Source organism: Mytilus edulis, chromosome 4 (assembly GCF_963676685.1).
Source record: "Mytilus edulis chromosome 4, xbMytEdul2.2, whole genome shotgun sequence".
In the NCBI taxonomy this organism is placed as follows: domain Eukaryota; kingdom Metazoa; phylum Mollusca; class Bivalvia; order Mytilida; family Mytilidae; genus Mytilus; species Mytilus edulis.
The window spans coordinates 53337059-53348731 of record NC_092347.1 but is presented as its reverse complement, the minus strand read 5'-3'; the positions used below and the strand labels follow the sequence as shown (position 1 = coordinate 53348731).

General features: G+C 32.6%; 1 long non-coding RNA gene across 1 annotated transcript; it reads right to left on the bottom strand.

Moving 5' to 3' along the window:
* Positions 1-1416: 1416 nt before the first annotated feature.
* Positions 1417-10246, bottom strand: LOC139521916 (uncharacterized). The gene is made up of 3 exons (XR_011664095.1): positions 10142-10246; positions 3988-4073; positions 1417-1586 (listed from the first exon to the last, which is right to left on the bottom strand). It is a non-coding gene; the product is annotated as an uncharacterized lncRNA (long non-coding RNA).
* Positions 10247-11673: the final 1427 nt, after the last annotated feature.

Below are 11673 nucleotides of genomic sequence, written 5' to 3'. Positions count from 1 at the left end.
CAGAAAAAACAGATCTTATTGCCTATCGAATATAAACAAAGTTTGAAGAAAAACTGTAATGACGGAATAATACCCACGTGTTAAAACCCTGCCCAAGCCATGAGTGGTGTTCTCCTCTTCATCTGTGTAGGCGGGCCACGTAGAGGCTGTCTACCTGCAACAAAAAACTATAAATTAATATCATCTTTAAATACAGACTCCTGTTGCAATTTTTCAGAATTTAATCTTGATAAAGAAAGAAGATGTGGTATGATTGCCAATGAGACAACTCTCCACAAGAGACCAAAATGACACAGAAATTAACAATTATAGGTAAACTTTAATAATAAGCAAAGCCCATACTGAATGTCATTTTTAAATTGAAACTTACGGTAAGTTTGCTCTCTGCAGTGGTCTGCTTTTACAAGTCCCAATTTAACATGAAGCAGTTTTTTTTCCAAAACTGTTCAGAAAAAATTGATCTGAATGTCTATCAAATAGAAACATAGTTTTAAGAAAAACTGCAAAAAAAAATACATACAGGTTGACTGACTCCTCCTGTCTGCCATGAATCCATCTTCTTCAGTCCAAAGTGGCAACATATATTAAAGAAAAGGCTGTATCTTTAACAAAAGCTATAAATAATTATCAACTTTAAATAGACACTGATTGGTGTTGCAATTTTCCGATTTAAAAAAAATTAATTTTAAATTAGAGCCAATTATGAAAATCTATATTGGTGCACCAGCCATTAGCCTTGCTATCAAATGTTAACAAAATGGTAAATATTTTATTGAAATTTTTTCTATACAATTTCAACGAGCAAACTCATTTATACTCAGGAGAAACTATAAGTCTTGGGTCAAGGTCAATCCAAATTTAAAGGCATGATCATTAATCAATGCAATTATCAAAAACATGATTTCATCATAACACATCAATAAAGAGGTCAATAATGAATATGCTTTTTGAAGGAGCTAGTTCCAGTGGTCCCTAGTCCCATTCAACTTGGATATTTTGTCCAGGTGTAGTGTCTTCAGTCCACGTGCAGTGTTTTGGTCTTCAGTCCAAGTGCAGTGTTTTGGTCTTCAGTCCAAGTGCAGTGTTTTGGTCTTCAGTCCATGTGCAGTGTTTTGGTCTTCAGTCCAAGTGCAGTGTTTTGGTCTTCAGTCCAAGTGCAGTGTTTTGGTCTTCAGTCCAAGTGCAGTGTTTTTGTCTTCAGTCCAAGTGCAGTGTTTTGGTCTTCAGTCCAAGTGCAAGTGCAGTGTTTGTCTTCAGTACAGGTGCAGTCTTTATGCAATATATAGTATATACAAAGTAGAGATGAGTTAAATTATTTTCAATCAATATTTTCTTCACAAGTTAGTAAAATATATTACATTGTAATATATGGTCTATGACGTAGGATACACTAAGAAGTTAGTGTGCTTATAGGGAGGGATCCATGCTATTCCAATGTTTCGTTTAAAAAAATGGCATCCAACATCATAACCAGTTATAAAAAAAATGAAAAAGTTATCTTTAATTGACGTAAGCATGGCTATGGTTAATGTTATATAGGAAAAGTTTTGAATTTCTTTAAGTTATGTTATCACTTTATAGAAATGCTGAAAAGAAAAAATATTTATTAGAATTTTGTATGAAGAAACCAGATTAAGAGAAGGTCTACACATAAATTAGCTCATTGAAATAAATATCTTAAATACCTAAATAATTATGATCAAAAATAATTCTAACTAGTTTTAAATGTTTTATAATTGATAATTTATAGTTTTATGCAAAACCAAATCATGAAAATTCAAGTCAGCTGACTTTGGATAAAACAATGATCAATGTTTATCATAAAAATCAATAACCTCAATGTGATTAGAGTTATCTCCCATTGAATACTGGTCTAAACTTCATGAAAACAACCACCTTTAGCTTTTAAAAAATGTCTTGTCTTTTCAATAACTTTTTTCAGTTCATAGTGATTAAAAACTTGAATATCCCTTATTTAAGTATCTTGTGATAAGTCATCTTTCCTTTCTGAATAAACATAAACATGCTAGCTCACAGATATATCAAAAAAACAACTTCTCTGGTTTAGGTCTAACTGATAGAATCTTAATAAAGCAATCTTACATATAAAATGTATTTATCAAAGTTGTACAAAATGGAACATGTAAAATGTTGTTTGTTTTTGTTAACATGTGTTTGGTTAATTATAGTAAGGTCGGTTCAATTGGAATATTGAGTTCATGCACGAGTGAACTCAGGTGGTTTAAAGTCATTCGAGCCATTGCAGTCAAAGTGTACATGTGGTAGCATTTTGCAAATTAAATAATATTATTAATCATATTATTTATTTTCAGATTTGTGGACCACAAGTATGGGGAAACCAGTACAAGCGGCTTAATAGCTATGTATATATATATATACTGTATATGAACTTTCAACAATATTATACTCATATTTATAATCAAATGTGCGCTTGTCTCTGCAAGTGGCGTCTCCCATGTAAGAGTTTGTGGTTATTTGATAAATATTTTATGTTCGTTTGAGTTTATGAATTAGAATTTAAGATCAATAGCTTATGGCATAGTTTTATCTGTTTAATATTGAAAACCAATTAAAGATTTGGAGTCTGCACAAAGGAAAGAAAAATGACTGACTAAATGGTTAAAACCTATGTAGCATGGGGTGTGATAATAATAAGATTTTTTGTGTGAATCCCTAAGGTTCAAGCATATTTATAAGTTAGAAATATAGTCTATGGAGGAATATTCGAAACCTTAATTATTGTTCGTTCAGAACATTTATTCTTCTTATCTGTATTAGCTTCCTGTAATTAAGAGCACCTTAAAAATTGGCAATAAAGAAATTTATACAGTTCACTTTATATCTGCTACATGTATATGGTAATGAATGATATAGTTGATAATCTATATAGAAAAAAAATAGATTCCCATACGTATAATTCTTAAAGAATAATAAAGATTCAAAACATGGACAAATGTACCTCAGTCTTTCAAAAATTCTTTAAATTAATCTAGAAATAATAAAAGAGGCATTGTGAAATGGTCAACCAGTAGGAGACATTAATTGATGTTCCTTACGACTGATCATCAATAAGTGTAATTCTCCAACAAGACCCATTGAGAGATTACATGATCTAATATACAATAATTTTTGCATCTCTCTGTCTTATTAATAAATATGTGAGATAGGTTCAAATGCAAAGAAAACATTTAAAAAAAAACACAAAAAATAGACATGTCACATGATAATAATCAAACAGAAAAACAGGCTCCGGATATGACAGGATATTAAGTATTCATTGTGTGTTAATTTGTGTTTTTTTTTATTGAGCAAAGCCTTCCAATTGATATTTTATAGTGTGTCTTTCTATGTTGTGATGTTGTACTATTGTTTCAGAAAAGGGAGAAGGTTTGGCACCATTAAAATGTTTAACCCTGCTGCAAATGATAGCACCTGTCCTAAATCGGGAATCTGATGTAAAATGGTTGTCATCCATACATGTTTCTCGTTTTTTATATAGATTAGACCCTTGGTTTTCCTGTTTGAATGGTTTTACACTAGTAATTTTTTTGGACCCTTAATAGCTTGCTGTTCGGTGTGAGCCAATACTCTGTGTTGAAGGGAATCAAGGTGTAATATTACCTCTACCAATAAACACCATAGAAGTGTCATCCATTGGTAGTAGTTGGTATTCAAACTGGTAAAAATGAAAGCTAACACCATCCAGAAACGAACTAATGAAATAAACACATCCCTTATCTCCCTTCTTTATATTTAACACCACTCTCGACATGCCATAATTATCCTGATTTACAATAAAAAGAAAATGTTAGCCTCCACACACATGGTAATGAAAATACTGAGATTTAATTTACAATTCAGTTAAAATAATTAGCAAAAAAAAAGTTCTAAGGTTCACGTATTGACTTTTTTTTTTTAAAAAGCAACTTGTCAAATCATTTATCATAAATAAAAAGCTGACTATACCTAGGGCTACCATAATCTGGCTCTCCAAAATACATCTCATTTCCAAGTAAGGTGACTGCAGGTTTTAGTCATATCATATTCAAGAACTGAAATGAGATGAACAACATAGGTCAATAAAGTAAAATCAAAGCACCAAAGGCTGCTATAGGCAGTTAATCAAAAACCCAAAGGCAAACTTGGCCACGTTCAGATGAATATAGTGTAGAGAATTAGTCAAAATATTTATCTCAGGCATTGTTCTCAGCTATTTCTAAAGTATCAAATAATGCTTGTACAGTAATGTTTATGTTATGCAATCCTACCACTTTCAAAAGTTATTTCCAATTTATATTGATAAAGATTCAATGTCTGAGATTATACACATACACTGTCCTATGTTAGGGGAGAGTTTTGTGCCAGTTAAGATGTTAAAGCCGCCACATTCTGTATGTACCTGTCCATAGTGAGGACCCACTAATGCAGTGATTGTTGCTGTATATCATATTTATTTTTCATAATTGTTTTGTACATTTTTTTAAATTTTATTAATTTCTTGTGTATGCTTCTGATTTTAGTATGATGTCCAAGTTATTGTAAATGCTCTTTTGTTCCGACGTTGGAAAGTTCCAGGCGGAAAGAACTAACTAGCCGAAAAGTTCTCCAGAACTTATTAACTACATTGTAGTTACTTTGTTCTTCCTCTGGTTTAAAAGTTCCACCTGAACAAGTGACTAGTTGAAATAGTTTACATTTTTGTTATCATGGTTATTGTGTTAAGGGGCCAGCAAAAGCAATCCTTTGGGTGTAGGAGTTTCTCCCTGCATTAAAGATCCATTGGTAACCTTCGACTGTTGTCTGCTCTAAGATCTGGTTATTGTCTCTATGACACATTCCCCATTTTCACTCTTGATTTTTTTTACGTCTCAAATTATAACTGAATTAAAATATATTGATTACGGTTTAACTGTCTTCCATTACTAATATCATATAGAAAAAACATTTATTTAAACTTTCAATAACTGTAATAGTAAGAATTAAGACAAGAGGCTCTCAAGAGCCTGAATCGCTCACCTGAATTTTTTTGGTTTAATCTCTCATCAATGATTATTTTGGCTTTTCAATTTATTTAAATGTTCTTTGAATCGTCCTATTTTCTTCAAAAGCAAAAAAAAATCATTTTCTCCTATGTTCTATTTTAGCCATAGGAGCTATGTTTCTTGACATACAAGGAAATGAAATATAAAATTTATACTAGATACTCTGAAACTCTGAAACTCATTTAGCATAAGTTTGGCTGAAATTGATACTGCAGTTTCATAAGAGAAGATTTTTTAAAGTAAGTCAACATGGTGAACAAATTGTGAAAAAAGTCTTTAAAGGGCAATAACTCCTAAAGAGGTCAATTGACAATTTTGGTCAAATTGACTTATTTGTAGATCTTACTTTGCTGATCATATTTGCTGTTTACAGTTTATCTTTATCTATAATAATATTCAAGATAATGACCAAAAACTGCAAAATTTCCTTAAAATTACCAATTAAGTGGCAGCAACCCAACAATTGGATATTTGATTCATCTGAAAATTTCAGGGCTGATAGATATTGACCTAATGAACATTTTTACTCCATGTCAGATTTGCTCTTAATGCTTTCGTTTTTGAGATATAAGCCAAAAACTGCATTTGACCCCTATGTTCTATTTTAAGTAACGGCGGCCATGTTTTTTGACGGATCAAAAATCAAAGCACACACTTTGTGCAGGATAATCTAAGGAACAACCATGCTAAGTTTTAACCAAATCCATTCAGTAGTTTCAGAGGAGAAGATTTTTTAAAGTTAGCAAATATGATGAACAAATTGTGAAAAATTGTCATTAAAGGACAATAACCCCTTAAGGGGTCAATTGACAATTTTGGTCAAATTAACTTATTTGTAGATCTTACTTTGCTGATCTTTTTTGCTGTTTACAGTTTATCTTTATCTATAATAATATTCAAGATAATGACCAAAAACTGCAAAATTTCCTTAAAATTACCAATTAAGTGGCAGCAACCCAACAATGGTTTGTTTGATTCATCTGAAAATTTCAGGGCTGATAGATCTTGACCTAATGAACATTTTTACTCCATGTCAGATTTGCTCTAAATGCTTTCGTTTTTGAGATATAAGCCAAAAACTGCACTTGACCCCTATGTTCTATTTTAAGTAACGGCGGCCATGTTTTTTGACGGATCAAAAATCAAAGCACACACTTTGTGCAGGATAATCTAAGGAACAATCATGCTAAGTTTTAACCAAATCCATTCAGTAGTTTCAGAGGAGAAGATTTTTTAAAGTTAGCAAATATGATGAACAAATTGTGAAAAATTGTCATTAAAGGACAATAACCCCTTAAGGGGTCAATTGACAATTTTGGTCATATTAACTTATTTGTAGATCTAACTTTGCTGATCTTTTTTGCTGTTTACAGTTTATCTTTATCTATAATAATATTCAAGATAATGACCAAAAACTGCAAAATTTCCTTAAAATTACCAATTAAGTGGCAGCAACCCAACAATGGTTTGTTTGATTCATCTGAAAATTTCAGGGCTGATAGATCTTGACCTAATGAACATTTTTACCCCATGTCAGATTTGCTCTAAATGCTTTCGTTTTTGAGATATAAGCCAAAAACTGCATTTGACCCCTATGTTCTATTTTAAGTAACGGCGGCCATGTTTTTTGACGGATCAAAAATTGAAGCGCACATTTTGTGCAGGATATACTAAGGAACAATCATCTTAAGTTTCATTCAAATCCATTCAGTAGTTTCAGAGGAGAAGATGTTTGAAAAATTGTTAACGACGACAGACGACGACGACGACGTCGACGACGACGGACGCCAAGTGATGAGAAAAGCTCACATGGCCTTTTAGGCCAGGTGAGCTAAAAAACTTGTTTGTAACTTCAACTTGTTGAAAACATATTAAACGTTTCTCGAGTCTTGTTAGTCGACTCGTTACCTTTTTATCGTATCATGCGATTTCTTTTCTTATTATTTTCATGGGGAAATCGTTTACCAGCATAAATATATATCATAATCAGTAGCCCATCCATAACTATTCAAAATGTTACAACTTCTTAAATCAGTGTAGAGGTTAATAAACTTAATATACATTTCCGTTTTTACAGGAAAATATGATTTTGTCTTAGATTTTATGCATAAAAAAATCCCAATTGGGATAAAAATTCCCAATTAGGTGTTCAAGGGACCTATTTGAAAACACTTGGAATCATCCCTGGTTTGTTAAACATTCGTCAAAGTTTTTTTAAAGTTTTTTTTCATGGTTAATTTCTGAAGCAAACTTTTTTCCGTTCATTTTTCAGTTTTAAACTAACAGGTGGACTTATCTTTACGCAATTTTGATCAGACAATCTGGAATTTTTGGCGCAAGTACAAAATTTCAATGCTGGTATCTATGATGAGTTAATTTAAAATGATAAATTTATAAACCTCCATAGTATGCATGAAACTTCAAATGAAAATATTTGATTTGTTTAAATCCTGTAATGGATTGATAAATGAATCAATATACTTTATGCGGGGAGAAATCCCAGGCGAGAACCAAGGTTCCATAGAGAACCCTTTACAAATTTTAATATTGCACCTGAAAAACTAATTTACGAAATTTGCACATGAACTTGTGTTTTTGTTGATTGAGTCCTTTGCCTAACAACTCTGTTTAGTCATATTTCAAAGTAACTGGTTTGGACGTTTACTCCAAAGCCAATGACCGTCAGTAGATTCTAAATAAACACAATGAATAGATTAAACATAAAAAAGAAACCATTTGTAATCTGAAGAATGTTGTTATTGATGAGTTTTCAATGACAGGAATGGTATGTCAGTCTCGATAACTCTTAAACTTCGGGAGGCTTCCCTCCCGCTAATCTACTACCAGCAAATTCTTTGTCCTGGATCCGCTTGGGTCTTCAGGCCACTTACCAAGGTTCAGCTGTACACGTAAAACTGACCTAGCTACGCCACTGTACAACACCATACAATAATTCCACACACCAAATATAGTGGACCTATTGCATACAGTATAACAAAAACAGACGTAAACACAAAAACTATAACCACTGAAACATGAAAATGAGGACAAGGTCAGATGACACCTGCCAGTTGGACATATACACCTTACAGTGCTTCCATACACAGAATATACTAGACCTATTGCTTATAGTATCTAAGATATGGACTTGATCACCAAAACTTTACCTTTTTCACTGATCCATGAAATGAGGTCGAGTAAAAACTGTCTGATGGGCATGAGGACCTTGCAAGGTAAGCACATACCAAATATACCAAATATAGTTATCCTATTTATTTATAATAAGAGAGAATTTAACATTACTAAAAATAACTTTTTTTTCATGTAGTCACTGAACAATAAAAATGAGGTCAAAGACATTGGACATGTGACTGTCGGAGGGAAACTTCGTGACATGACGCATCTATATACAGAGTATGAAGCATACAGGTCTTCCACCTTCTAAAATATAAAGCTTTTAAGAAGCTAGCTAATGCCCCCCGTGGCCCCTGGATCACTATCCCTATGTCAAGCTTTCTGCAACAAAAATCGCAGGCTCGACAAAAATCAGTTGAAAAAGGCTCAACTCATCAGATGGACAAAAATACAAATGGATGTGGCCGGGTACTTGTACAACAAAAAGACACTAGGCCACACTTAAAAATATTTTGGTTTGCCCAAACTCTACCCAAAGGTTGAGACAGTGGGTAGGTAGGTAGGCATTTTTTTTTTTTTTTCAAAAAAAGAAATTGAAGTATCAGATGTTTATTAACGTAACTACAATCCCCTTCCCTTTCATGAATATGACCTACTGAATTAGACTATTTACCGGATTTGTAATCACATAAGCAACACGACAGGTGCCACATGTGGAGCAGGATCTGCTTACCCTTCCGGAGCACCTGAGATCACCCCTAGTTTTTGGTGGGGTTCGTGTTGTTTATTCTTTAGTTTTCTATGTTGTGTCGTGTGTACTATTGTTTTTCTGTTTGTCTTTTTCATTTTTAGCCATGGAGTTGTCAGTTTGTTTTAGATTTATGAGTTTGACTGTCCCTTTGGTATCTTTCGTCCCTCTTTTATTAGTCTTCATGCCTATTTGATTAAAAAAAAACTTCTTCAAATCAGGACAATAAAAGAATTTGAGTAGGCAGCTTTTTTCTGGGTAGGTAGCGTTTGGGCAAACAAACCTATTATTTATTATGGCCCTAGGAACAGATCTGAGAGTACTCACAGTTAACTGACAGCTAGTTCAAAGCCACTAACAACTAATAAAAAAATCATGCATCTAAGACTAAATTATCAATCTGCACACATCCATTAGTGTAAAGACGTCATAAACAGTCAAGAGAAAAAAACATGACCTTGTGCAATGCCAAGATACAAGTATCCACAGATTGTAGATCCATTAATGTGTATATATATATATACATTGTATATAACCATGGAAGTATTATATTGACAGGAACTAGTACAACCCGACTTCAAAAAATTCATCTGCGAAGGCCGGGCGCAATTTAAAGACTTGTTAATTAGCATGAAACATAGCACATAATTTACACACCAGCACATGGCGCCCTACAATATTGTCATCCTTGGTTGCTTTCGTAATTACAGAAATAAACCAATAGAGTGCTTGATGGATTAATGCAAGTCATCATTTACTCTATAGAAAAACACAGACAATGGAAATTTGTACCAAATTTATTGAATAAATAAATTGGGATATACCATTTTCATGGCTGTAATGTGGGTCATTTAGACACACTCAAGTGTAAACAAACTGTGTGGCATGATTCTGTATAATAAAGTATCATAAAATTGAGCTGTTTTCATTAAGAAACACATACAAACATATATATACGTTTATCATACAACTCAAAATGTAAACAACCCCTAAAATACACAAATAAAATTGTTATTAAATACACGGTTTCCGCTGAGTTTGTCAGTTGGTATGACTGACATTAGATAAAATAAAAATAGATATGTCAGTTGATAATATATTCAATAAATTTTTGTTGGTTGAAATGTCAGAAATGTGATGGGATTATGCCTCAGTTTTGAATATAGACTAGAGTTGAGACTAAATGTGTACAAACCTGACATCTAACTGTGTTGTAGAAAATGTGATCATCAACAATTTTATTTCACAATATATATGCATTAATCCAAATTCACATCCATTCGTACGGTCTCAATAGAAGAATTTCCCGCGGAAATGTCATGTGATATAAACATGGAATTGTTCACACCGATACACTAAATACGTAGAAAAAGAATTGTGGACACAGCAATAAGATCAGATTTAAGACCCTCATGAGCTCGGTGTTAACTAAAAAATAAGTAAAAATCAATTATTTAATAAATGTGCTCGATTAACCTTAATTTTTGAAGTTTAAAATTTGCGTCTATCGAGTGAACCTTTAGTCTTTGGTCTTTAGAAGTGTCAACTTGACACTATAATCTCTATCTGTAATTTAGATCACTCTGGTAATTTTATGTCGCTATTGTATAAAACTCATTAGTACATTTGTATTTATGATGTGGCACTGCAGAAAGAAAAAAAAATCCTTAGGGCGCACTACGTTTGCGCGCATTTGGGGATTAAATATTTACGTTATAAATAATTGAACAAATTAATAAATAATAAGTATTATGACCTGTATAATATTTTACCTGATTTTACCTGTCAAAAAATGCGCGCAAATGTAAGCAAAAGCTGCGCGCAAACGTAATGATTTTTGCGCGCAAATGTAATGGTAATGCACGCAAACGTAATGCACCGATTCCTTAAACGCCAACATAATTTTACAGGTAAATTGTCGGTAGATCAAAGGATGTTGGCTTTCAAGGGATAAACCGGCCTGTGTGTTTTTCTTGACTAATGTTTCTAATTAACTTTAAGTTTTCAGTGTTCAATATATGGTCTATCGTTTGCAGTTATGTGTCTTATCTGTACCCGGGTTTGTCTTTTTTTATTTATTGTCCTACTTTATGACTATAGTCTAAGTGTTGATTTTTGTTTGAAAATCTAGAAATTTTGTTTTAAGCTTGCGTTTATTATACCTTTCGTCTACTAGTTATTAAAAAAAAACTTCGAATCATTAAATTGTAAGAATATTTGAAATTAGCTATGGCATCAAATCATTTGGAAAAAAAACAATGTATTGCAATATGACCTTTTGCATTGAAGGATTAAACTTGCATTAAGTCGTGTGCAGACCCTTTATACGGTAATAAAAACTAAAGGAGTATTGAGTAAACTTGCATACGGGACTTAATCGAACACAAACCCAATACTAGTACATAGAAAAATACAAATTTTCAATGGTCATTTTTTTTTTCCTGTTCTTCATCTTGATAGTCGCTGGAGTGTCTTCAACATGAAAGAACCATTAATACCATAAAACAAAGCCAAGATGGTCCCTATATATATATACAGTGTCGACTTGAGCGGTACTTAAAGTAAATTACTTTAATACTTCACTGTCACAAGGACGTATATTGTTAGTTATACGTCCTTGACTGTCACTATATGAAAATGTTGTCCTAAAAAATCACCAAAGTCTAAACATAATACAAGACAAGAACAGACTGAATCGGTATTAATGATTTTGAGGAAAACGATTTT